Genomic DNA, 27,895 nt, shown 5'->3' with positions numbered 1-27,895 from the left:
CATCGTCATTTGGGAACATGAAGTCCATGAATGGTCTCCAAGTAGCCATACATAACCATTTTCATCCAAAGATCTGCTCAGTTGGACCAGAAGACATAATTCATGCTACGTAAACACAGCCGACTCCATTATTGAGCCACCACCAGCTTGAATAGTGCCTTGTTGACAAACTGTATCTATGTCTCCATGGGGTCTTCCCCCCCCCCCCCTACTCGAAATCTCCCATCATCTCTTACTATCTGAAATCGGGAGTCATCAGACAAGTCCACGGTTTTTGAGTTATTTAGGATCAAACCGATATGGTCATGAGCCAGGAGAGGCTCTGCAGGCGATGTCGTTTTGTTAGCAAAGGCAGTCACATCGTCGTCTCCTGCCATAGCCCATTAACGCCAAATTTCACCGGACTGTTCTAACGGGTACATTCATCGTACGTACCACGTTGATTTCTGTGGTTATTTCACTCAGTGCTGCTTGTCTGTTAGCCCTGACAACTCGACACAAACGCCGTTGCCTTGGTCGTTAAGAGGAGGTAATGCCTGAAATTTGGTATTCTCCGCATACTCTTGTCACAGTGGAACTCGGAATATTGAATTCCATATCGATTTCCGAAATTGAATGTCCACGGGTCCACCACCAACAACCATTCCATGTTAAAAGTTTGTCAACTCCTGTCGTACGACCCTAACCACGTCGGAAATCTTTTCATGTGAGTAAACTGATTACAAATGACAGCTCCGGCAATGAACATGTGTACGCGATGCAACCCCAACTACCGCCATCTGCATATGTGCTTATCGCAGTCTATGATTTTTCTCATCTCAGTGTAATACTACAGGGTAGCCATGTTTATTACTGTTTAGTTGCATTTCCGTCCTATTACGTAAGACATCGAATGCATCTTTATTCAAGTCAACTAAGTGTGTTGTAAATATATTTACTGTTCAAAACATGCCGCATCATGGCATTGAGAGCGCATAATACGCTAGGGAAGTATGTAGGAGAAGTAGAGGCGAAATGGGGAATCATTCTAGCGATGATTCGAGACGCAAATGGGAAACCCACTAACATGACCGATTTTGTCAAGAGCAGATTCTTATGAACCGGCTCCTAGGATAGAGCTTCTCGGAAACAGCCCTCCGTTAAATTCAGGATGCATCAAAACGCAAACGAAAATTCTTGGGTGAAGGGTTTCCTATAAAATGTTACGATCCACAAGTAGTTAGAAAAACTTAACGGTTCCTCCAATGTGTATCTGACTCTCTGCATAGATAATTTTATAGTGTTTGGAGTTCTATGAGAACTGCCGAATTCAGCGTGATGTGTCGGGTCAAAATTTTGTAATACTCCATTTATTTTGAAACACATTTTAAAATCTCAAAATATTTTGTAAGTTGCCTTTACGTTAAGAGAACTGTCACCACAGCTGTCGACATGAAAACAACTCGATTTCAAAATTGAAGTAAAAAACAAATTCTATGAGTGGTATGTAAATGACGTTTGCGGCATCACTTAAAGTAACTCAAAGAGTTTTGTATAAACAAGTAATACACTTCTGCATGGGCTTTTTCCGCAGCCTGTTAAATGTCTAAACAATGCTGTATGCCAACTCATATGCGCACAAGCATTTCTGGTGCGATGGAATCTATTGCGTGCACAGTTGTTCAACGTGATTTCAAGTTTACGTAGAAGTGAGATATACAATGTGTCTTTCTTGTAAGTCCACAATAAAACGTTCAGAGGGGCGTTGACCAAAGATAGTATTGGACAATTAGTTGGTACAATATTTCCTGTCCATCCCTGTGTCCAGGGCGTGAAGGACTTGTAAACAACAGTGCGGTGGTGCACCATCCTGCTGGACGATCACATTTAATTGATAGGGAAGATGCTGAGGGACAGTAAATATCTCAGGCATGTCCAGCTAAATTGTTTCTGTTACTAATGCTCGATAAAAGAAAATAGTCCAACAATGTTGTCTTTCATTCCATGTAGGCTTTCACGGCCGGCGTCTTTATCAGTAAAATCTTCCGGGCTAAGTTGCCGTGGTCGATCTGTAGAACTTCTTCTTCCTGACGTTTCGTTCTCAACTACGGAGAACATCTTCCGAGGTGAGTCGACGACTGGCTGTTAGGAGCTGGGGCCGCCGCTTATATAGAGATCGTAGGGGGCGCCACCACACGTCACGTGGCGTCGATGTGCAGCTATCTCTGGCTATCGTTTGTTCTCTCGATTGCAGGCAATCGATTGTCACGTGATTGATGCAACGTCGACCGCCATATCTTATCCAATTTTAATCCTTCTTCTTTACGATTAAAATTGTATTGATGTTTGTGGATTTCAATTGCCTCTCTATACATACGTGTATAATAGTGCGACGTCCTCGCTAGCACGCTTGTTTCACCAAATTTTATTTCGTGATCTCCATCCTTAAAAACATGTTCCGCTACTGCCGATTTGTCGATATGTCCCAAGCGACAGTTTCTTTTGTGCTCCGTCAGCCGTGTATTGACGCTTCTTTTTGTAGTTCCTATGTAAACCCTGCCACAACTGCACGGAATTTTATATACCCCTGGGGTGGCTAGGGGGTGACGAGCATCTTTTGTTGATCTTAGGCATTCACTAATTTTCTTAGTAGGTCTAAAATGGTCTCTACCTGAAACTTGGCTAGTACTTTTCCAATGCGATCCGTGATATTATGGATGAACGGAAGAAATACTTTTCCAGCTGATGGTTGTTGCTGTCTCCTATTTTTAGGCATTTTTCTACTTGGGTGAAGTGCTCCGTTAATCTCGTTTTTCGTATAACCATTTTTCGCAAAGGCCATTCGTAAATGATTTAGTTCTTCTTTCAAGTAGCCTGGTTCACAAATATTATTGACCCTATCCACTAGTGTTTTTATGACACCCCTCTTTTGCCTAGGGTGGTGGTTTGAGTTCTTATGGAGGTAGCGATCAGTATGTGTACCTTCCCTGTAGACCTTATGGCCTAAGGTCCCATCTGCTCGTTTGATAACTGATACATCCAAGAAGTTAAGTTGTCCATTCTTCTCCTTCTCCATAGTAAATTTAATCTTTGGGTTGATGCTATTTAAGTGTACCAGAAAATCATTCAAGTCTTCTTCCTCATGATTCCATATTACAAAGGTATCATCCACATACCGATACCACTTCGAGGGGCTTTTTTTGGCCGACTGCAGTGCTTGATGTTCAAAATATTCCATGAATAAATTCGCAATTGCGGGACTTAGGGGGCTTCCCATGGCTACCCCATCGGTCTGTTCATAAAATTCACCATTGTACTGAAAATAGGTCGAGGATAGACAGTGTTGGAACAAGGCTACTATATCAATAGGGAACATATCGGCTATATGGGAGAGAGCTTCATCAACTGGAACCATCGTGAACAAAGACACTATATCAAAACTGACAAGTATGTCATTAGGACCGACAGTAATGTCCCTCAATTTCTCAATGAAGTGTAGAGAGTTTTTAATATGACTCTCAGTTTTGCCTATGTAAGGTTGTAACAAAGAGGCAAGGTGTCTGGCTAGTTCTTGGGTAGGAGCTCCAATTGCGCTGACTATTGGTCTCAAAGGAACATCAGGTTTATGTATCTTTGGTAATCCATATAATCTCGGAGGATAAGCCTCCGTTTTACAAAGATACTTTTTAACTTCTGTAGGAATAAAAGACTGTTTTATCAGACGATTGGTGGCATTCATCACATTCGTTGTGGGATCCTTTTTCAACTTCTTGTATGTGCTGGGTTCCAGGAGATCACTGATCTTCTTGTGATAATCCTCAGTATTCATTAAAACAGTAACATTTCCCTTGTCAGCGGCAACCATAATAACATTCTTGTCTGCATTGATCTCCCGCAATGCTTTCCTTTCCCCTTGAGACAGATTGCTGCTGGGTGGCTTAGCTTTGCGTAATATCCTGGAGGTTTCCATTCTAATTTCATCAGCAGAATATGATGGTAACTGACGAATTCCTGCCTCTATATTAGCAATAATGTCCTCCACAGGAATCTTGGATGGAGTTATTGCAAAATTCCCTCCTTTAGACAGAACAGAAAGTTCTTCCTTAGACAATTCTTTTTCCGATAAATTAATAACCGTTTGGGAATTGTTTGGAATCGGTGTTGCCTGTCGACCCTCTTGTAGACGATCAAACTTCTCCTTCTGCCTATTGGAAGACACTTCTGCACTAATCTCCATGGATCTAAATGTTAAACTGTCCACTTTGTTCCAATGACTAAAATGCATAGTATTGCTAATAAGTAAATGAAGATTTAGCAGTTGGCCATCACATACCGCCAGTCCTCGTCGTGTCTGATGTATCCGCTCACGTAGTAATGCCAGTTCCATACGAGAGTAAATACGGTTAGCTTGTGCCGAATGAAACATTCTTCTCACTTTTAAAAACTTCGGAACTATACCGGTATCACGACAGCGTAGCAGAAAAGTGAGTGAGCAAAGTTGTTGACCTTTCTTCTTGCGTAGGTTCTCCAGTCGTCGTACCCTACTTGACATTTCCTCCCCGTAGAGGCGTCGAATCATTCCATGTAGGCTTTCACGGCCGGCGTCTTTATCAGTAAACTCTTCCGGGCTAAGTTGCCGTGGTCGATCTGTAAAACTTCTTCTCCCTGACGTTTCGTTCTCAACTACGGAGAACATCTTCCGAGGTGAGTCGACGACTGGCTGCTAGGAGCTGGGGCCGCCGCTATATAGAGATCGTAGGGGGCGCCACCACATGTCACGTGGCGTCGATGTGCAGCTATCTCTGGCTATCGTCTGTTCTCTCGATTGCAGGCAATCGATTGCCACGTGATTGATGCAACGTCGACCGCCATATCTTATCCAATTTTAATCCTTCTTCTTTACGATTAAAATTGTATTGATGTTTGTGGATTTCAATTGCCTCTCTATACATACGTGACATACGTGTGACATTACTGTCGGTCCTAATGACATACTTGTCAGTTTTGATATAGTGTCTTTGTTCACGATGGTTCCAATTGATGAAGCTCTCTCCCATATAGCCGATATGTTCCCTATTGATATAGTAGCCTTGTTCCAACACTGTCTATCTTCAACCTATTTTCAGTACAATGGTGAATTTTATGAACAGATCGATGGGGTAGCCATGGGAAGCCCCCTAAGTCCCGCAATTGCGAATTTATTCATGGAATATTTTGAACATCAAGCACTGCAGTCGGCCAAAAAAAGCCCCTCGAAGTGGTATCGGTATGTGGATGATACCTTTGTAATATGGAATCATGAGGAAGAAGACTTGAATGATTTTCTGGTACACTTAAATAGCATCAACCCAAAGATTAAATTTACTATGGAGAAGGAGAAGAATGGACAACTTAACTTCTTGGATGTATCAGTTATCAAACGAGCAGATGGGACCTTAGGCCATAAGGTCTACAGGAAAGGTACACATACTGATCGCTACCTCCATAAGAACTCAAACCACCACCCTAGGCAAAAGAGGGGGGTCATAAAAACACTAGTGGATAGGGCCAATAATATTTGTGAACCAGGCTACTTGAAAGAAGAACTAAATCATTTACGAATGGCCTTTGCGAAAAATGGTTATACGAAAAACGAGATTAACCGAGCACTTCACCCAAGTAGAAAAATGCCTAAAAATAGGAGACAGCAACAACCATCAGCTGGAAAAGTATTTCTTCCGTTCATCCATAATATCACGGATCGCATTGGAAAAGTACTAGCCAAGTTTCAGGTAGAGACCATTTTTAGACCTAATAAGAAAATTAGTGAATGTCTAAGATCAACAAAAGATGCTCGTCACCCCCTAGCCACCCCAGGGGTATATAAAATTCCGTGCAGTTGTGGCAGGGTTTACATAGGAACTACAAAAAGAAGCGTCAATACACGGCTGACGGAGCACAAAAGAAACTGTCGCTTGGGACATATCGACAAATCGGCAGTAGCGGAACATGTTTTTAAGGATGGAGATCACGAAATAAAATTTGGTGAAACAAGCGTGCTAGCGAGGACGTCGCACTATTATACACGTATGTATAGAGAGGCAATTGAAATCCACAAACATCAATACAATTTTAATCGTAAAGAAGAAGGATTAAAATTGGATAAGATATGGCGGTCGACGTTGCATCAATCACGTGACAATCGATTGCCTGCAATCGAGAGAACAAACGATAGCCAGAGATAGCTGCACATCGACGCCACGTGACGTGTGGTGGCGCCCCCTACGATCTCTATATAAGCGGCGGCCCCAGCTCCTAACAGCCAGTCGTCGACTCACCTCGGAAGATGTTCTCCGTAGTTGAGAACGAAACGTCAGGAAGAAGAAGTTCTACAGATCGACCACGGCAACTTAGCCCGGAAGATTTTACTGATAATGTTGTCTTTCATCAATACATTCCTCACGTTCACTTTTTGCTGTCTCTGAATGTTTCCGAAAACTGTGGGAATATTCCGACCCGAGATGCGAATATTGTGCCGACTGATCTGCCCACAAGACTCGAATGTTGCTCGTCAGAGCTAAAGCAAACGACATTTCCTGAATAGATAAGGTTTCGCCTCTTCATATCACGCATATCAATAACATATTAGTGGCGAAAAAGGAAGGCATTTCGATTTAATGTTTACACATTTTGACGTTTGTTAACTTGTAAGCGAGTCGTTTATGCAGTACCTTGAAAACTGGTGAGCGAGGGATGTTTGGCTGTCTTGATGCTCGGCGAACTGACTTTGATCGGCTTCTTCGGAAGATCTCTCTGCTTCCTCTACCATTTCATCAGATGTTCGTTTTCTGCCAGAACCTGACCTCCTCTTCACTGTCTCATAGGCTAGGAACCTGTGATACCAGGATTTGATGTTGTTGACGTCCGTAGGTTCTCTTTGGAATTCACGTCGGCACTTTCTTTGATCAGCAGTGGATGTTTTCGTTTCCACATACCGCACGTCACTTTGGTCTGTCTCTTTTGGGATTGTCATTTTGGGAAAATTATTTAGCGCCTAAACAAGACAAAATAAATTGTTTAGAAAGAACTGTACATACAACTTTTTGAGTAGCTTTATATGGTGCTGGAAACTGCAAGTATTTATGACTCACAATTTTTTATACTTACATTTGGAGTTCAGTGAGATTTCATGTAGACTTCCGTGTACTTTTTACAGTTACACACGTAGCCTCTGTGGCAATTAAAACATTTGTGTGTTCTAATGAGGCTATTGGAAATTTATTTTTGTGTATGAAGTAAAGTGTCTATGATACCACGCCGTGGTTGATGCCACCTTAATGGCTTCTGAAAGGTGTCGATACAGTTCCGCACTTGCACTTAATGGACAGAAAGAGAGCGTACGGAATATCAGACCAGCTTTGTGACTGGATTGAAGCAATTGTTTCAGACATAATACAACATGTCCTTCTCAGCGGAGACAAATTTTCAGACGTAAATGTTGCTTCGGGCGCACGTCAGGTGACTGTTACACAGTTACTGCGAGGGTTGCTCAGAAAGAAATGCACCAGATTTTTTCCTCAGCCGAAAACAATGGTACGAATGCGAAACGTTACGCATGTATTACTTGAAGTCTCCTGAGTGAGCGCCCCAAGTTTCCGTCACTTCCGACAGATAGCGTAAATGCAGAACAGTTTCAAAATGGTGTCTGTAGGTGATGTACATTACAAGCAACGTGCCGTCATTGAATTTCTCACTGCAGAGAAAGAAACTGGGGAGAATATTCACAAACGCTTGTGCAAAGTGTACGGAGCATCTGCTGTCGAAAGAAGTACAGTTAGTCTCTAGGTACGGAGGGTGAGGTTATCAGAAGGCGGTTTGGCGTAGTTCCACGATTTGCAGCGGTTGGAGAGACCATCCATGGCTGCCACACCTGACATGTTGCAGCTGGGTGATGTTGTCATTCGCGAGGACAGACGCATTACGATTCGGCAGCTAGAAGACATTTTGAGGACTATGAGGAGGAGATTCACACAGTGAAGCAGTGGCGCCGCCACCAAGACAAGGATTAGTACCGACTGGGCATACACGCCCCTGTTTCGCGCTGCAGAAAGGCCATAGAACGGGATGGAGGTTACGTGGAAAAATAGGGTGCGTAGATCAAATACCATTCTCTCGTGTGTGTAATTATCATTAAATTCAATAAACAATTCTTGAAGGAAGAAATGCGGCTCTTTACTTTCTGGGTAACCCTTTTACTTTTCACATTGTATGTAATTGGCTTAGTGGATAATGTCGGAAGTATCACAAGACATTTTGCAGATGATGATGGAAATTGTAGCGAAATGCATGACAGATTACCCACAAAATAAATAAATGGAAATTACTGCGGGTAAATATGTGGAATCACTCATTATTTTATGAGTAACCAACATCAGAACAATAACAGGAAGCAGTAATACCTACGAAATACAAAGGAGTATGTGAAGTGCGTGGTTTCAAGCGGAACTACGACGTAAAACTAATGGCAAGTAAGGCAGACACGAGACAGATTTATTGGAAGAATCCTCTCAGAAAGTGTAGTCCCCTCACAGAGGAGACAGCTTACAAAACCCTCGTTCGACGGATTCTTAAATATTGCACGTCAGCCTAGAACCCGTGCCATATAGGACTGATACAAGGTACGGAGTATTTCCGAAGAAGGACAGCATGTTTGTTACAGGTTTAATTATTAAGCACTAGAGCGTCATTGACATGATCAGCTGTTTCCACTGGCAAATACTCCAGAAGAGGTGTTGCAGTACCGTTTGATCGGCCTAGGAGAGTCAACGAGTGTAATGCTTCCTCCTTCGAATATCGCGAGAAAAAATCCATGATCGTAAATTTAGAAAGGTTCGAGCTAACACAGATCCATACCAACATTCGTTCTTCCCACGAACCACGCGCGGTGGGGACATGAAAGTGGGGAAGAGAAAGTGGTACACGAAGTGTTCCCCGCCACACGCCTTAAGATGTCTTGCGGTGTATAAATGCGGACGTAAAAACGGTAGGGGGCCCTGTGGTACACGACGAATGTGACTTCGTTTATTTGATTAGGATGTAAATAGCTTTTACATTTGCAAACTTTGGTACTGTTTGTGACAGGTGGGGCGGCTCTGGGAATGACCTGTGGTTGAGGGGAGCTAGAGGGGAGTGAAGGACACCGAAGCCCCTCAGGGGGCCGTTCCGGCGAGAATAAATAGCGAGTGGCCAGGAGGAGCTAGGGGAGCCAGTCCCGTGTCGGGCAATCATTTTTGACAGAACAAATCCGAGAGCGGGGTTGTAGCGCCCTGGGAAGGCGTCCGGCTGATGGATCACATCCGGAGACGGCCGCTGCGCAGCGACACCTGTCGGCTTGCGTCTAGTGTGGCCAGCGCGCTGCAGTGTGGTGCCACCAGCCGTTGTGAGCGGGGATCAGACAATATTTACAGGGTACTCAGTACCGCGCAGCAATATTGACCATTTACGTGCAGTATTGATCGTTTGTGCAGTATATTAAAAAGACTTAAAAGTGTGATGCTTGCTCAATACATTGCGCAGTATAAACTGCCAAAGTAACTGGTACAAGTATCTAATATCGTGCAGGGCCCGCGCCAGCATAGAGCAGTGCCGCAGCACGATGTGGCATGAACTCGACTAATGTCTGAAGTAGTGCTGGAGGGACCTGACACGATGAATGATGCAAAATGGTTCTAATGGCTCTGAACACTATGGGACTTAACTTCTGAGGTGATCAGTTCCCCAGCACTTAGAACTACTTAAACATAACTAACCTAAGGACATCACCCATCCATGCCCGTGGCAGGATTCAAACCTGCGACCGTAGCGGTCGCGCGGCTCCAGACTGTAGCGACAAGAACCGCTCAGCCACTCCGGCCAGCTTGAATGATGCAGGGCTGTTCATAAATCCGTAAGAGTACGAGGGGGTGGAGATCTCTTGTTCCAGGACACACTCTGTAGCAATTCTGGACGTGTGGGGTGCCACATTGTCCTGCTGGAACTTCCCAAGTCCGTCGGAATGCACAATGGACATGAATGGATGTAGGCAATCAGTTAAGATGCTTACGTACGTGTCATCTCTCAGAGTCTATCTAGACGTATGAGGGTTCCCATAACACTCGAACTGCACGCGGCCCACGTTATTACAGAGACTCCACCACGTTGAACAGTTCCCTGCTGACATGCTGGATGCATGGATTCATGAGGTTGTCTCCATACTCGCACACGTCCATCGGCTCGATACAATTTGAAAAGAGACTGTCCGAGCAGGCAACATTTTTCCAGTCATCAACAGTCCAATATCGGTGGTGACGGGCCCAGGTGAGGTGCAAAGCTTTGTGTCGTACATTCATCAAGGGTACACGAGTGTGCCTTCGGATCCGAAAGCCCATATCGATGATGTTTCGTTCAAGGTTCGCGCGCTGACACTTGTTGATGGTCCAGCATTGAAATCTGCAGCAATTTGCGGAAAGGTTGCACTTCTATGACAGTGATTCTCTTCAGTCGTCGTTGGTCCCATTTTTTGCAGGATCTTTTTCCGACCGGAGCGATGTTGGAGATTTGATGTTTTACGTGGTTCCTGATGTTCACGGTACACTCGTGAAATGGTCATACGGGAAAATCCCCACTTCATCGCTCGTGTGTCTACTGTAACACTAGCTGTGTAACTCAATTAAATCTTGATAACTTGCTACTGTCGCAGGAGTAACCGATGTTCAAATGGTTCAAATGGCTCTGAGCACTATGGGACTTGACATCTATGGTCATCAGTCCCCTAGAACTTAGAACTACTTAAACCTAACTAACCTAAGGACATCACACAACACCCAGTCATCACGAGGCAGAGAAAATCCCTGACCCCGCCGGGAATCGAATCGGGGAACCCGGGCGCGGGAAGCTAACCGATGTAACAACTGCGTTAGACACTTGTTGTCTTATATAGGCGTTGCCGACCACAGCGCCGGTTTCTGCCTGTTTTCATAACTCCGTATTTGAATACGCATGCCTATACCAGTTTCTTTGGCGCTTCACTGTATTACACGGTGTATGGCTTGCGTTGCTCAATTAACGGCAGTGGTGCATTGTTGGCAGTAATTGTCGCATGGCTGCGAAACTTGGTAGATATTCTAATACGTTAGTGCGAAACTGATTTATGGTGGAAAAAAAAAGTTCCAGTTTCGGGCATGTGGTGCAGACCTGGCGCTGTGAATGCAAGAAAGAATATGTAATTTATTAGGAGCGAGACGTGGGCAGCATAGGCTAAACGATTGAGAGAGGCATAATGCTGCTGATTTTATTATTATCCGCCGCTTACGCAATTTGTTCAGTATTATCACCGAAGATGTCGACGAGATGCTGCGCAGCGCCAAATTTGCACCTGGTGGCCAAAATTGGAACCAGTTTTTTTTCCGCGTAAACCGGTTCCGCATTAACGCATGGCATTAACAGTGAATGAGTGGAAAAGATAGATTTGGAGTAATGAATGACGTTGTACCCTATGGCTATCCGATGGAAAAGTTCGAATATGGCGATTGTCTGGAGAAAATTATTCGCCATTGCGTGTAGTGCTGAAGGTGAAGTACAGATGAGGTGGTGTTAAGGTATGAGGACGCTTTTCGTGGTTTGGATGTCTTGCTCTTGTTTTCGCTTTAGAAGACTCTAAATGCAGAGGAATCGGCATGACAACGCACCCTGTCATAACCGAACGTCTGTGATGCAGTGGTTTGTGGGCAATAACATTCCTGAAATAAACTGGACCGCCCAGATTTCCGACCTGAACCGAATAGGAGGAGTTAGAATGTCGCCTTCGCTCCTGACCCTAGTGTCCATCAGTCTCTGGTTTCGGGTCTTGAGAAAAAAAGTGGGTTGTCTTTCCTCCACAGACACCTCTCAGGGAAGTTCGAGGCGTCATAGAAGCGAAGTGTGGGTACACGTTACGTTATTGTTAGTGCGATTTCGGTATTACGAAAATCATATTGTACGGTTGATTCGTTCTCGTTTGGATGAAATGAAAATCGGTTCTCCACGGAATCGAAGCCGTACCAATCAATTCTGTTAGCCATTCTGTTAACCAAAACGTCTTAGCAGTTTTGCCAACTGAAGTTTTACGCTTTTTAGTTATGTGATTCTTGGAACTTGACGCGTAGGAGCGAAGGTGGATGCTAGCGTATTTCCTTTCAACTGCCTACTGAAAAATTCAGCCAAATAAGCGGACACATAATACACTCTAAGACAAAAAAAAAAAAAAAAAAAACGAAGTACGGCGCACCATGAAAGAATTATCCGAATGAGACGGAAATCGGTAGTCCACCTCTGGCCCTTATCCGAGCACTTACTTTACTTGGCATTGATATGCACAGGCTGGATACATTTCATCAAGTAGTGTACATTACACTGTGGCCAGACGTCAAAATGATAATGTGGAAGGAGCATTGTCAATAGAAATTGCCTGCCATCGCTAAAATGTTGTGCTATGTAGGGGCACCGACGTATAGACGTCTAGTGCGTGACAGCATTTGTAAGAGTAGTGAAGTGTGTGCTGTTTCGCCTCCCCCCTCAACCCGATCACTGAAACTGCGTAAACACGAAGGCGCTACTATCCTGTCCTGGCTTCCGGCAGGGTACTACGTGTGCTAATTTCGATTGAAGTTAATTCGTACTTGATACTTCAGAGTGTCAACAGCTAAGGGCCAAGAGTCAGCAAAGCGTAGTTTTTACTCGAGCACCGATTGCTCGCTGCGTTGCCTCTTTTGTAGGTACACGCAGTGGCATGTCATGCGCAGCAGGCTGCACACGCACTACACTGACCCACACTACCGTAATCTGTCTGTCACAAAGCAAATTTATTCGAACTTACACTGCGATGTTCTCTCTTCTTCATTCACTTTCAGCTAATTATTCATATTGTATACGGACTGGAGAGTAAACTGGGTATTAAAATGAAATTATACGCTTGTGGAGACCTTTTCAAGTCTCATACGTGTATGATATATATGTGTAGAATGAAGCGGCGAATGAAAATCTGTACCAGTGCTAGAATTCGAACCCGGATTTACTGATGACCATGCAGATGCATGAACCACTATTCAACAATGGCACAGCGATTTTGCACAACTTCACGAACTACCCCAGCACGCCATCGTCCTCCAACTAAATTCCCATTCACGCCTCAGCCCACCTGGTATTCCCCCTAAACTCGAACAGTACCTCAGCATCGAACGAAACAGTGGACCTAATCCAGTCATAGGTGCTTTAATCAAATGAAGCTATATGGGTCCAGAGACCTTTTCAAGACTCAAACGTCTGGGATGTGTATATAAATATACTTAGATGTCAGCATTTGATAGAGGACTCGTAGCTGGGGTCAAAGAAGCCTATTGGAATAATCGGCGAATCGCTCGACATTTGGATAGGGGCGAAGCCACTATTCAGTGGCTGAACCATTGCCAAAAAGAGCATCAAGAAGATATCGGAGGCAACAGAAAGTGAGGATCGAGCAATAGTTAGAGAGGCACTTAGAACCCAAGTTTCATCATTATCATCGATCCGACGCGCGAATGGTGCTTCAGTGAACACAAGGGCCATTAATGGGTGACTAACAAGAAGGGGATGTGCTCACGGCGGCCCTCGCACTGACTGCCACTGACCTCTGTAAACCAACAACCCCGTTTGTGTTGGATTTGTGTTGGACCCTTTTCGCTTTGAATCTCATTGACGAGTAGAACTGTTTTCAGAGATGAGTCTCGCTTCTAATTGAGCCCCGATGAGCAGCGAAGACGTGTCAGAAGACGTCCAAGACGCTAGAGACCCTATTGTCCTCCATACAGCCCACAAGCAGGACTGATGCTCTGGGGTGCTAGCACGATCCCCTTGGTTGTCATTCACTGTACCCTTACAGAGCAATGAAACGCCGACGAAATTCAGGGCCTCGTTTTGTTGCTCTTCATGGCAAACCATCCTGGACTTACATTTCAGCAAGCTAATGCCCCCTCGCACACAGCGAGTGTTTATATTACTTGTTTTCATTCTTGTCAAAACCTACATTAACCATCAAGGTCACTGGTTCTCTCTCCAACTGAGAATGTTATGAGCATTATGAGCAGGACCAGCTTGGGCTTTTCACGTTCTAACTGGTCTTTTGGACATAATTTGGCATAATATCCCTCAGAAGGACATGCAGCAAAGTCATGTATCAGTGCCAAGCCTAATAACTGCTTGCATGAGGGTCAGGGGTCGACCAACGTGATTTTGACTTGCACAATGTATGACGCTCTTTCTCTTGAAGAAATCATCCAATTTCTCTGAAATTGTAGTTATTTCTTGGTTCCTACATGTGCATCACATCTACCGATTTCCGTCTCATTTTGATAATTTTTTCGTAGTGCATCATATGATATTATTTTTTTGTCTCAGAGTGTATTTTGAATAGGCTTATTCGGATGAATTTTTCAGAAGACAGCAGATAGGAATAAAGCTAGCATTCACCTTCGCTCCTCCGCGTCAAGTTCGCATAGGTACTTAATGAAAATGCGTAACACTTCAGTTGGAGAAACTGCTAAGAATGGGTTTTAAAGAATGGGTAACGGAATTTTGTCACAATGACACGACTTAGGTTCCATGGAGAATTTCTTGTACATTTCGTTCCATACAAACCAGCACGAATCAAAAGTGGAATATGATTTTCCTAATATCATAATCATTCTAAGAATGTTACTCCCACTTATAATCACAAACAGCAGCGAGGAAAGGGTATATTAAAAATATACTTGAGCAGCAACAGACCTCGAACGTCCATGGTAGAAGATAGGTTTAAAGTTTTGGCATCACTCACTGTTTTAACATAACTAAGTTCTGAAGATATAAGTAACTCTATTTGCATGAAGGTGAAGAGAAAACCGATTAGTGAGTAAGATAATTTATAAAGTTAATTTAAGACTGATTATTTAGGCAGTACTGTATTTGAAATAAATACAGGTAACATTAATTTAGCAGATACTTTCCCTTTGTTATCTTACATTTACCTAAAAACATGTTCTGACAAATTTGCAATGTTATTTTCAAAATTTAAATACTGATTTTAGCATGCACGTGTATCTAAATTTGTTGTTCTTAAAATAGTAATTATATACTCATGTGCCAAACTTAAGGACGATAGTAACTTTCGCAGAATGTAGTGTAACATTAGTGACACTTGTCCCTAAGCGATATTGTTTCATTCTGCCACATTACACGTTTATTTAGTTCGGAGGACTGGACATGTGTGACTGGGAAGAAAGGACTGCATTTTTCTCGCTGAGAATGTGCGCTCCTGGTGTGGTCTCATCTTCCCTTAGTCAGCAGAAGGTGGTGAGTAAGTCTCTTTACAAGGAGCGAGTATCCCCGGGTAGTTGATCACGAAAGTGAGGCCACCTGCACTGGGAAGCTTCTGCTGCATTCCCCTGTTTTTCGGTGAACTAAGCGATACTTTTGTTCGACACACTGGAAACAGCGTCGAGTCGGAGTGCCCCATGTCGACCTTTTTCCCCCCACTAAATCTGACTTCGTGAGCTGTCCAGATGAGGAAATTTTGCTGCGTTTTGTCCCCATAATTTGATGCCCCCAACAGCGTTAACGATAATTTGTGTAATTTCTGTTGATGTTTTAGAAAACATTAATCTCTTCCAATTTTTTTTTGTAAATTGTGTGTGTTATGGTATAAAGAGCAAATAAAAATCTGTTATGCTGCCATATTTCAAGATCGCTTAATTCTTTTACAACTTTTCCACAGTTAGACTACCTACAAAAAATAATAATAGCAAATATAACTTGTTTAGAACCTATGTTGTTGTTCTCACTGTGGTGATGTTTTCACCGGGTACGGCGGCCAAACACAACCAACTGTATTTCAGAGTTAAATAGGGACAGTGCCAAGTTTCATGGTTACCCTTAAATTGAAGATGCAGTCGGTCGGCGCCACGACCTTTATTCAGTAAAAACTCCGTAATCTCTCGTACGAAAATGTACAACAGTTTTTCTGTAAGTGTGAACATGTTTTCAGAAACATGTGCAGAAAATACAGGTTTCAATGAAAATTTAAAGACACTCTTGTGTTATTTAAAGTAAAATCCATCACGTCCCTGTTAGGCAACCTCACTAAGCAAGAACTATTAGCTAATGAGCTGACCGACCGCAGCAGGGACAAAGGAGGAACTATCAGTAACTAGCTGAACTTGCTGAAGCTATTCCAGCCTCATGGGATTGTAGCGTAAAGTTAGTTTCTCGACGCAGCTCTCACAGAATAGGTTTAGCGTGGGCGACTGGCGCTCGTCTGTGCGTTGTTGTGCGGAGTTGGCCGTTCGCAATTATTTTTTACGAACTGCGGAACCAGTGAAGGGAAGTTGCTCTGTGATGTTATCACTCGCTTATTCGGCTGAGTGCGCGCTCTCTGTTTCAGCGTGGGTCAGTGGATTTTAACAAGCAGTAGCAGAGACCTCAGCACACAGGATGAACCGTTGGAAACTGTGTGTACAACATAGAGCGGAGCAACATTAATCGCATAATTAAACAGTCTGGGGTAGTTAAGAGAGGCCACCTCAAATAAAGGCAGAACGAGCAAATAGACCGATGAGCCAAAAACTTTCTGACCACCTGCTTCATTAGTAGGGCGTTTGTCTACCTTTGGAAATCAACAAACCAACGATTCAGCGTATTATGGACTCGACAACGCCTTGGTAGAATTCCGGAGGTTTATGACACAGTATGTCCATGCACAGGTCACGCAATTCCCGTAAACTACGAGCTAGTCGTTTGTGGGAGCAAAGCAGACGCCAAGTAGCGTCCTAGATATGCTCCATTGCGTTCAGATCAGGCATATTTGGTGAACAAGAAATCATCGTTGAGTTTACTACCATGCTCACTCATACAACTGTATCAGTATTCTGTCCAATCCCTTAGGAATGAAATAACTAGCACTTGTACGGTAGCCAATGTGAACTGACTCCAGGAAAGATGTGAAAGAATCAAAAAAGAACCTAAGGTAAAATTAAAAGCAAAACTGATAACATTAAGGGTGCAGTGGGAATTCCACTGTTAAAAGCAGAAGAGGGTGTGGATGGGTGGGAAGAGTACATTGTCTGTGAGGCGGGGGGGGGGGGGGGGGGGAAGGAAGACTAGTCTGATGACGTGATAAAAGAAGAAATTGGAGTTCGCAATGGATGACAGGGGATCCAGTATTAGTGTCAGAATTTAATAATTTAAAGGAGATTTGGAAGACTTGAGATCAACTAAGGCACAAAGGGCAGATAACATTCCATCGGAATTCCTGAAATCATCGGAGGAAGTGCAACCGAAGGACTATCCAAGTTGGTGTGTATAAACTGTGAGAGTGGCGACCATCAGACTTTTGGAAAAACAGCATCCACACAATTCCGAAGATAGCAAGGACAGATAAGTGCGAACACAGTCAGCTTAAAACTCACACATCCAAGCTGCTGACAAGAATAGCACACAGAAGAATGGAAAAGAAAATTGACGATCTGTTAATTGAAGATCACTTTGGCTTAAGGGAAAGATAAAAGCACCAGGCAGGCAGGAACAAGATACAAGAAAAATAAACACGGGCTCATACGGTTAGTTGACCAATAAAAAGCGTTCAACAATGTAAAATGGCGCAAAATGTTCGGAATTGTGGGAAAAACAAGAACAAGACCCAAGAAAGATAAAGGCAGGCTCATAGGATTAGTCGACCTATAAAAAGCGTTCAACAATGTAAAATGACGCATCATGTTAGAAATTGTGAGAAAAAGAGGAGTGACCGATAGGGAAAGACGGGTAATGTATAATATGTATAAGATTCAAGAGCGAAGAATAAGACTGGATGATGAAGAATGAAATGGTTGGATTAAAGGTGTGTAAAACAAGGATGCAGTCTTCCGCCCCTATTTTTCAATCTATACCTAAAAAAAGCAATACGGGAATAAAATAAAAGTTCAAGAACGGGATTTAAAATCAGGATGAAGGGATATAAGCGATAATATTCGCGGATGACGTTGTTATTCACAATGAATATGAAGAAGAGTTATACGATCTGTTTGAGGGAACGAGCGGTCTAATGAGTACAGAATAAGGGCTGGCCGGCCGCGGTGGTCTCGCGGTTCTAGGCGCTCAGTCATAACCGCGCGACTGCTACGGTCGTAGGTTCGAATCCTGCCTCGGGCATGGATGTGTGTGATGTCCTTAGGTTAGTTAGGTTTAAGTAGTTCTAAGTTCTAGGGGAGTGATGACCACAGATGTTAAGTCTCATAGTGCTCAGAGCCATTTGAACCATTTGAATAAGGGCTGATAGTAAACCGGAAAAATACAAAGGTAATGAGTTGCACCAGAAAAGAGAATTGCGAAGAACTTAACATCCAAATTGGTGAGCACGAAGCAGACAAAATTATTTGTTATTCAGTTAATTAAGCTATTCTGTTACCTTGGAACCAAGTTACCCATGACGGACGAAACAGGAGCACATAAAAGAAGGACTAGCACGGGAAAACAGGGCATTCCTGGCTAAGAGAAGTCTGCTGTTATGAAACAAAGTTTCTGAGAATGTACCTTTGGGGCATATCCTGCATGGTAGAGAATCATAGACAGTGGAAAAACACGAACAGAAGACAAAGTAAAAGCCTGATAAGTAGTACTCCAGAAAAATGTTGAAAATTAGGTGGACTGATAAGATAAAGAATGAGGAAGTTTTTCGTAGAATCGGTGAAGAAATGAGGACATGGAAAACACTGACGAGAAGAAGGGACAGCATCACAGGTCACGCGTTAAGATATCAGGGAACAACCGCTACGGTACTAAAGGGAGCTGTAGAGGGCAAAAACTGCAGGGGAAGACGGAGCACGGAATACAGCCAACAAATAACTGAGGATATAGATTGTAAGCGTTACTCTGAGACGTAGAGGATATTGTTACGTTTGTGCTGTTTGACTCTTTGATCATATTTCGCCATCATAAGATAGCTACGTACAGACAAGTATTTTTACCCTCTGTTTTCTTTACTGTCTTATCAACTTTCAATGTCCCTCATATCTCTCCTCGACCTAAACGCTCATATCTGAATAACATGGCAGAAACACCCGTTCCCATCAGAGAAAAATCCTCTCTGTCCCACTCCATCGTTCAGCCACTTTCTCTAAGTTCATTTCAGTAGCAGGAACGGTACTGTGAACCAACCTCCCGCATTTTATTAGAGTAGTGAATAACATCTCCAGTTACAGAAGAAGGTTAATGAGATGTCTCATAATACAACATTCAGGGTTAGCATTGTCACTGTATGCGTTCGTTACACTTGTATTATGGGGGTACATAGCTTAGAACCGTTTTTGTTTTGCATGTTGGTATTTCCGTTTCTATGGGTTAATTTATAGAATTTATTTTGACGTTCACTGTTGCTATTCGATTTTACACATTGCCATCTTGTCATGTTACTTAAAAAGTCTCCGAAACATGCACGTGTCTCAGTATCTGTTGTATAAGGTCAGACCTTCGTTAGCAATCTGCAGTGTGACGCTGTGTAAAGCGCTTTTAGGAAGTCTAGAAATAAGGAATTTCCCTGCTGCCCTTCATCCATTATTTGCAGTGGAACGCACGAAAAAAGCACAAGCTTTGCTTTGCACAATCGATATCTGCTAAACCTATGCTGATTTGTGGAAAAAATGTTAAGGAATGTAAAGTTGTCTGTTTCACAAAAGTAAGTTTAGTATCCGATTATTATTAGGTTGGTGCGTAATTTCGTAGCGATTTTGTTTGGCATGTTAGTATTCAGGTTGATATGGGTTCATTTGCAGATTGTCATTTTTTATTTGCAGTTTACTGTTGCTATTCGAGTTTACATGCTGTCATTTTGTCATTTTGAGAAAGCGAGAGGAGCTATGGAGCTAGAAAATGGAGTGCCCAGTGGAGAAATCGGAACACATCCGACCTATTCTTTTGTTTGATTTCAGTAGAGGAGTGACAGCTGTGGAGGTAGCCAGAAACATTTGTGCTAAGTTTGTGCCGTGTTTGTGCACATTAGTGATTCTCCACGTTCAGGAAGATCTTCGGAGTTTGGTGAAGATCGTTTACATCCACTAATACACAATGATCCACTTTAGTGTTCTCGAGAACTGGCAAATATAGTGAACTGTCATCATTTAAACATCGTACGACATTTGCATGCAGAGGAGAAAGATCACTTATCGGATGTATGGATACAGGCAAAAATCACAAAAGTTTGCGGGTGGCCTTAAGTACATCTTTGCTTACTCGTCATCAATTGACTCGTAAACAACACCGATCATCCCTATCCTGTATCGTTTCGGTGGCGAGAAACGGTGTCTTTGTGTCAACATAAGGAAAAGGAAGGAATGGTTGAGGCCAAACGAAGGAGCCGCCTCCCCTACAAAGACCTACCCACATTCACAAAAGACAATGCTATACCTGTGGTGGAATAGCGACAGTATAGTGTACTCAGAATTGCTTCCCCGAGGTGTAACCATCACTGCTGACTTTTATTGTCAACAAATGAGACGTCTTGCAGACGCAGTCCAAGAACAACGACCAGGAAGACTGCGTGGAATGATGCTTCTTCACGATAATGCTAGACTGACAAAAAACACCATACAGGATTTGGATTGGGAAGTTATTTCGCAACCATCTCATTTATCTGGGTTTGCGCCCTCAGATGTTCACCTTCCCCACTCTTTATCGAACAAACGTCAAGGAACTTCGAAACTTCCTGGCAGATTAAAACTGTGTGCCCGACCGAGACTCGAACTCGGGACCTTTGCCTTTCGCGGGCAAGTGCTCTACCAACTGAGCTACCGAAGCACGACTCACGCCCGGTACTCACAGCTTTACTTCTGCCAGTACCTCGTCTCCTATCTTCCAAACTTTACAGAAGCTGTGAGTACCGGGCGTGAGTCGTGCTTCGGTAGCTCAGTTGGTAGAGCACTTGACCGCGAAAGGCAAAGGTCCCGAGTTGGAGTCTCGGTCGGGCACACAGTTTTAATCTGCCAGGAAGTTTCATATCAGCGCACACTCCGCTGCAGAGTGAAAATCTCATTCTGGAAACATCCCCCAGGCTGTGGCTAAGCCATGTCTCCGCAATATCCTTTCTTTCAGGAGTGCTAGTTCTGCTTGGTTCGCAGGAGAGCTTCTGTAAAGTTTGGAAGGTAGGAGACGAGGTACTGGCAGAAGTAAAGCTGTGAGTACCGGGCGTGAGTCGTGCTTCGGTAGCTCAGTTGGTAGAGCACTTGCCCGCGAAAGGCAAAGGTCCCGAGTTGGAGTCTCGGTCGGGCACACAGTTTTAATGTGCCAGGAAGTTTCATATCAGCGCACACTCCGCTGCAGAGTAAAAATCTCATTCTGGAAACATCCCCCAGGCTGTGGCTAAGCCATGTCTCCGCAATATCCTTTCTTTCAGGAGTGCTAGTTCTGCTTGGTTCGCAGGAGAGCTTCTGTAAAGTTTGGAAGGTAGGAGACGAGGTACTGGAAGAAGTAAAGCTGTGAGTACCGGGCGTGAGTCGTGCTTCGGTAGCTCAGTTGGTAGAGCACTTGCCCGCGAAAGGCAAAGGTCCCGAGTTCGAGTCTCGGTCGGGCACACAGTTTTAATCTGCCAGGAAGTTTCATATCAGCGCACACTCCGCTGCAGAGTGAAAATCTCATTCTGTCAAGGAACTTCCTTTCCGGATGAAAAATCACCCAGAGTATGGCTCGACGAATTCTTCCCATCAAAAATACGTGATTTCTACAGTCATGGAATCAAAAAGTTACCCCAGCGTTGGAGATTGTTATAAATAGTGAACGACAATGTATTATTGATGACTGAAGTCTATGTTATGTGTGCCAGTTGCGTTTAAGTTACGGAAAAACTCTACGAAGTTATGCACCAACCCAATATATGCTTCTTCCCAACCTGATCTTCCTCTTTTCCCCGTATTATTAGCTGGGGTGTAGCTTCCTTAAATTTCCTTTCCCCACAGCTAGCTATATGAGAAAAATCTGTCTTTTACACTTATAAATCCTTTTTATATCTCCCATTATCAATTCTGTTGCTATTGTCATTATTATTATTATTCACATGCAGCTTTACTGTATGGTTAAATGATGTTGGCGTCCTCTTGGGTAAAATATTCCGGAGGTAAAATAGTCCCCCACTCGGATCTCCGGACGGGGAGTACTCAAGAGGACGTCGTTATCAGGAAAAAGAAAACAGGCGTTCTACAGACCGGAGCGTGAAATGTCAGATCCCTTAATCTGGCAGGTAGTTTAGAAAATTTAAAAAGGGAAATGGATAGGTTAAAGTTAGATATAGTGGGAATTAGTGACGTTCGGAGGGAGGAGGAACAAAACATTTGGTCAGGTGAATACAGGGTTATAAATACAAAATCAAATAGGGGTAATGCAGGAGTAAGTTTAATTATGAAAAAATAGGAGTGTGAGTAAGCTACTACAAACAGCATAGTGAACGCATTATTGTGGCCAAGATAGACACTAAGCCTACGTCTACTACAGTAGTACAAGTTTATATGCCAACTAGCTCTACAGTTGAGGAAGAAATTGATGACATGTGTGATGAGATGAAAGAAATAATTCAGATAGTGAAGGGAGACGAAAATTTAATAGTCATGGGTGACTGGAATTCGGTAGTAGGAAAAGGGAGAGAAGGAAACGTAATAGGTGAATATGGATTGGGGGGGAAGCAATGAAAGAGGAAGCCGCCTGCTAGAATTTTGCACAGAGCATAACTTAATCATACCTAACACATGGTTCAAGAATCATGAAAGAAGGTTGTATACATGGAAGAACCCTGGAGATACTAGAAGGTATCAGATCGACTATATAATGGTAAGACAGAGATTTAGGAACCAGGTTTTAAATTGTAATATATTTCCAGGGTCAGATGTGGACTCTGACCAGAATCTATTGGTTATGAACTGTAGATTAAAACTGAAGAAACTGCAAAAGGGTGGGAATTTTAAGAGTTGGGACCTGGATAAACTGAATAAACCAGAGGTTGTACAGAGTTTCAGGGAGAGCATAAGGGAACAATTGACAGGAATGGGGGAAAGAAATAAAGTAGAAGAAGAATGGGTAGCTTTGAGGGATGAATTAGTGAAGGTAGCAGAGGATCAAGCAGGTAAAAAAGACGAGGGCTTAGGAGAAATCCTTGGGTAACAGAAGAAATATTGAATTTAATTGATGAAAGGAGAAAATATTAAAATGCAGTAAATGAAGCAGGCAAAAAGGAATATAAACGTCTCAAAAATGAGATCGACAGGAAGTGCAAAATGGCTAAGCGGGGATGGCTAGAGGGCAAATGTAAGGATGTAGAGGATTATCTCACTAGGGGTAAAATAGATACTGCCTACAGGAAAATTAAAGAGACATTTTGAGAAAAGAGAACCACTTGTATGAATATCAAGAGCTCAGATGGAAAACCAGTTCTGAGCAAAGAAGGGAAAGCAGAAAGGTGGAAGGAGTATATAGGGGTCTATACAAGGGCGATCTACTTGAGGACAATATTATGGAAAAGGAAGAGGATGTAGATGAAGATGAAATGGGAGCTACGATACTGCGTGAAGAGTTTGACAGAGCACTGAAAGACCTGAGTCGAAACAAGGTCCCAGGAGGAGACAACATTCCATTAGAACTACTGACAGCCTTGGGAGAGCCAGTCCTGACAAAACTGTACCATCTGGTGAGCAAGATATGTGAAACAGGCGAAATGCCCTCAGACTTCAAGAAGAACATAATAATTCCAATCTCAAAGAAAGCAGGTGTTGACATACGTGAAAATTACCGAACTATCAGTATAATAAGTCACGGCTGCAAAATAATAATGTGAATTTCATACAGGCGAATGGAAAAACTGGTAGAAGCCGACCTCGGGGAAGATCAGTTTGGATTCCGTAGAAATATTGGAACATGTAAGGCAATACTGACCCTACGACTTATCTTAGAAGATAGATTAAGGAAAAAGGCAAACCCACGTTTCTAGCATTTGTAGACATAGAGAAAGCTTTTGAGAATGTTGACTGGAACACTCTCCTTCAAATTCCGAAGGTGGCAGGGGTAAAATACAGAGAGCGAAAGGCTATTTACAATTTGTACAGGAACCAGATAGCAGTGATAAGAGTCGAGGGACATGAAAGGGAAGCAGTGGTTGGGAAGGGAGTGAGACAGGGCTGTAGTCTATCTCCGATGTTATTCAATCTGTATATTGAACAAGCAGTGAAGGAAAAAGTAGAAAAATTCGGAGTAGGTATTAAAATCCATGGAGAAGAAATAAAAACTTTGAGGTTCACTGATGGCATTGTAATTCTCTCAGAGACATCAAAGAACTTGGAAGATCAGTTGAACGGAATGGACAGTGTCTTGAAAGTGGGATATAAGATAAACATCAACAAAAGCAAAACGAGGATAATGGAATGTAGTCGAATTAAGTCGGGTGGTGCCGAGGGAATTAGATTAGGAAATGAGACACTTAAAGTAGTACAGGAGTTTGGCTATTTGGGGAGCAAAATAACTGATGATGTTCGAAGTGGGAGGATATAAAATGTAGGAAAGCGTTTCTGAAGAAGGAAATTTGTTAACATCGAGTATAGATTTAAGTGTCAGGAAGTCGTTTCTAAAAGTATTTGTATGGAGTGTAGCCATGTATGGAAGTGAAACATGGACAATAAATAGTGTAGACATGTATGGAAGTGAAACATGGACAATAAATATTTTAGACAAAAAGAGAATAGAAGCTTTCGAAATGTGGTGCTACGGAAGAATGCTGTAGATTACATGGGTAGATCATATAACTAATGATAAGGTATTGAACAGTATTGGGGAGAAGAGGAGTTTGTGGCATAACTTGACTAGAAGAAGGGATCGGTTGGTTGGACATGTTCTGAGGCATCAAGGGATCACCAATTTAGTATTGAAGGGCAGCGTGGAGGGTAAAAATCGTAGAGAGAGACCAAGAGATGAATACACTAAGCAGATTCGGAAGGATGTAATTCGCAGTAGGTACTGGGAGATGAAAAAGCTTGCACAGGATAGAGTAGCCTGGAGAGCTGCATGAAACCAGTCTCAGGACTGAAGACCACAACAACAAACAACATTGTTATTCACTACTAGTGACAGCAGCCGCAATTGTACAGGTACTTCCAGCATTAACCTTATTAATTCATAGTGAGTACTATCTACTCACATTGCCACTTCAGACACTCAAAGTATTGGAACACTAACTCTCACATTAAAATTGTTTTTTCATAGGGAGCTTTGATGTAAAAAAGATAGTTTACGGATGAAACCCTAGCCCAAAGTAAGAAACAGTCTGAAGGCCCTTATCAGATGAGGTTAAATAAATAAAATAAACTTCTAGGCGCTGTAGTCCGGAACCGCGCGACTGCTGCGGTCGCAGGTTCGAATCCTGCCTCGGGCATGGATGTGTGTGATGTCCTTAGGTTAGTTAGGTTTAATTAGTTCTAAGTTCTAGGGGACTGATGACCTCAGATGTTAAGTCCCATAGTGCTCAGAGCCATTTGAACCAAATAAAATAAACAGATAAGTGGAGAAGAAGAGAAATGCACGGCGGGCCGCATCAAACCAGTCAGCAGACTGCTGAGTAAAAAAAAAAAAAAAAAAAGCCGGATGTCATGGAGCAACTACCACAAGTAATTTTCATGGAAAATCGAGTGAATGTCTCATGTATCGTAATACTGCTCCTACCACCCATACACCTATCTGACGGCGTGTCTACAGACGACAATCGACCTCTTGTAACAGGAAACATGATTCATCCTTCCGGACGACACCTTATTACTGATCCACAGTCCAATTTCGACGGTCCTGTGCCCATAACAGTCTAACTGTCTGTATTGTTGGGTCTACATACTGGCACATAGGAGACGTCCACTGACGAGGTTCATTTTGAACTCAGTGCGCTTGACAGTATGCTCCAAACCACATGTGGCTACACCAGCGCCGTACTTCATCATCAGATTTGCACAGATAATTGCCTATCCTACTGTATTGAGCCGGTGGGTCTCCGACTTCCACGAATTGTGATGTGGCGTGGACGTCAAACATTTGATCGTCTACTGTCATGTCTCTATTTCGGTTATATACGGGGTGTCCCAAAATAACGTGCACACTTTTTGAAATTGACTACCTCTTTAGTTAAGGGAGATAGAAATGCAGTTTTTGTGGGTAATTATTCAGAAGGCAATGAAAAACATAATAACACTTTCTTTTGTTCCAGGCTTGTAAAAGTGGTGTTTCTGTTGGCTCAACGGAAATGCGTGCTAAAGTGTTAATGGAAAACAGGGAATGTGAGTGAGGTGCGATGATGTTGGAGGGCTGTATTTGGAACACCATCACCACCAAGGAAACAATTGCAAGAATCTGAGATAAGTTTTATCTCAGAGGATGATTTGAAGAAGGGACATTGCGGAAAGAAGAGATATTCAGAAGACAATGAAAGGGTTGATGCAGTGATCCAGTCATACACATAATCGTAAATAAATCTGCAAGGCAATGCTCTTGAGAGTTTGGGGCCTGCAAATGCAGTGTTCATAGAATTCAGTGGACTCAGAAGTTGGAGCCTTACATTCCAAGACTTTTCCATGCTCTTAATGAGGATGAGCCCAACAGATGAAGTGATTTTTGTGAGTGGTTCGTTAACAGATGCGAAGAAGAGCAACATCTCCACGATCTAATTCTTTCGTCAGATGAAGTGACCTTTAAACTTAACTGAACAATTAACTGCCATAATTGCGTGTATTGGGCCAGAGAGAATTATGTTACGGCTTTTGCACCACTTGTTAGCAGCAGACACAGTGGCTGCACCAAAGACTGAGATGGTGTGGAGTTTTACAATTATTTATTGAGCTTTCTTTACAATTTCTCCCTCATCGTCGCTGCGCAGCCCTGCGGATCCTTCCACATGGCTGCTGCTGTGAAGATGAAATCGTCGCCGTGAGGTCAGCTGCCGACACCTGCTGCACCGGAGGCTGGGAAGCCGTCAGTCGCGATGTCCGTGAGGTCACATGGATGGACCACATGCCGTGGGGCTGGGTCGCCATGAAGTCCGGGCATCAGTCTCCGCGCGGCGCCTGTGATCAAGACCGCGCTGCGGCCGGTCCTGCTGGAAGTTCTCGCTGTAGTTAGTCAGCCACTGTGCCGACCGAACTCGGGCCGACCTCCAGAGATGAAGTTGACATCTGGCGGCTAACGGATGACTCCTGCGAGCTGGAACAGACTTCCGGAATCGTCAGCTATGAAGATTGAACATTCGGACACGGACCACGTCGGTCCTCAGATCCGAACTGCTTCCTAATGGCTTCTGTCTGTTGCTGCCTGCGCTCCACTATTTATATCCGGCAGGAGGACATTATTTACCCTCAGTGGTAGCTTTTTGTTATTACTCCCGCAGTATATTGCAGCGTAACTTAGCGTGCTGGTCTCACTTCCCCTTACTCAGCACTCTACAGGTTTCGCTCAGCGCTCGGTCTGTGTTCATCCTTGCATCACTCTGTTGGTAGACTGCTGCTGTCAGCAAGGCTATCTGTGCCTGCCTACATCACAACGCCTCGGTCGCTGGCGTGCCTCTGTTTTGCCATTCTCCACTGTGTGAAGCAACGCTTACTACATGTGGCCATAACAACTAATACGTAACAGGGGAAAGACATGTTAATCCACCAGGAGAATGAGTCTACCGTCGTCTGTCTTCTGGAAGGTAATTGGGCTGTACTACTTTGAAAACACTGTCACAGGTAATTCATACTTAGAAATGTTGCATATGATAACTTCTGGTCTTAATGACGTTTTTGAAAATGAAGATTATAGCTTTCAGCAGGGTAGTGCACCACATCACTTTCACATTAATGTGAGGAAATGTTGT

The sequence above is a fragment of the Schistocerca cancellata genome, chromosome 5 (assembly GCF_023864275.1).
Source record: "Schistocerca cancellata isolate TAMUIC-IGC-003103 chromosome 5, iqSchCanc2.1, whole genome shotgun sequence".
NCBI lineage: Eukaryota > Metazoa > Arthropoda > Insecta > Orthoptera > Acrididae > Schistocerca > Schistocerca cancellata.
This window is presented reverse-complemented; position numbering follows the sequence as displayed.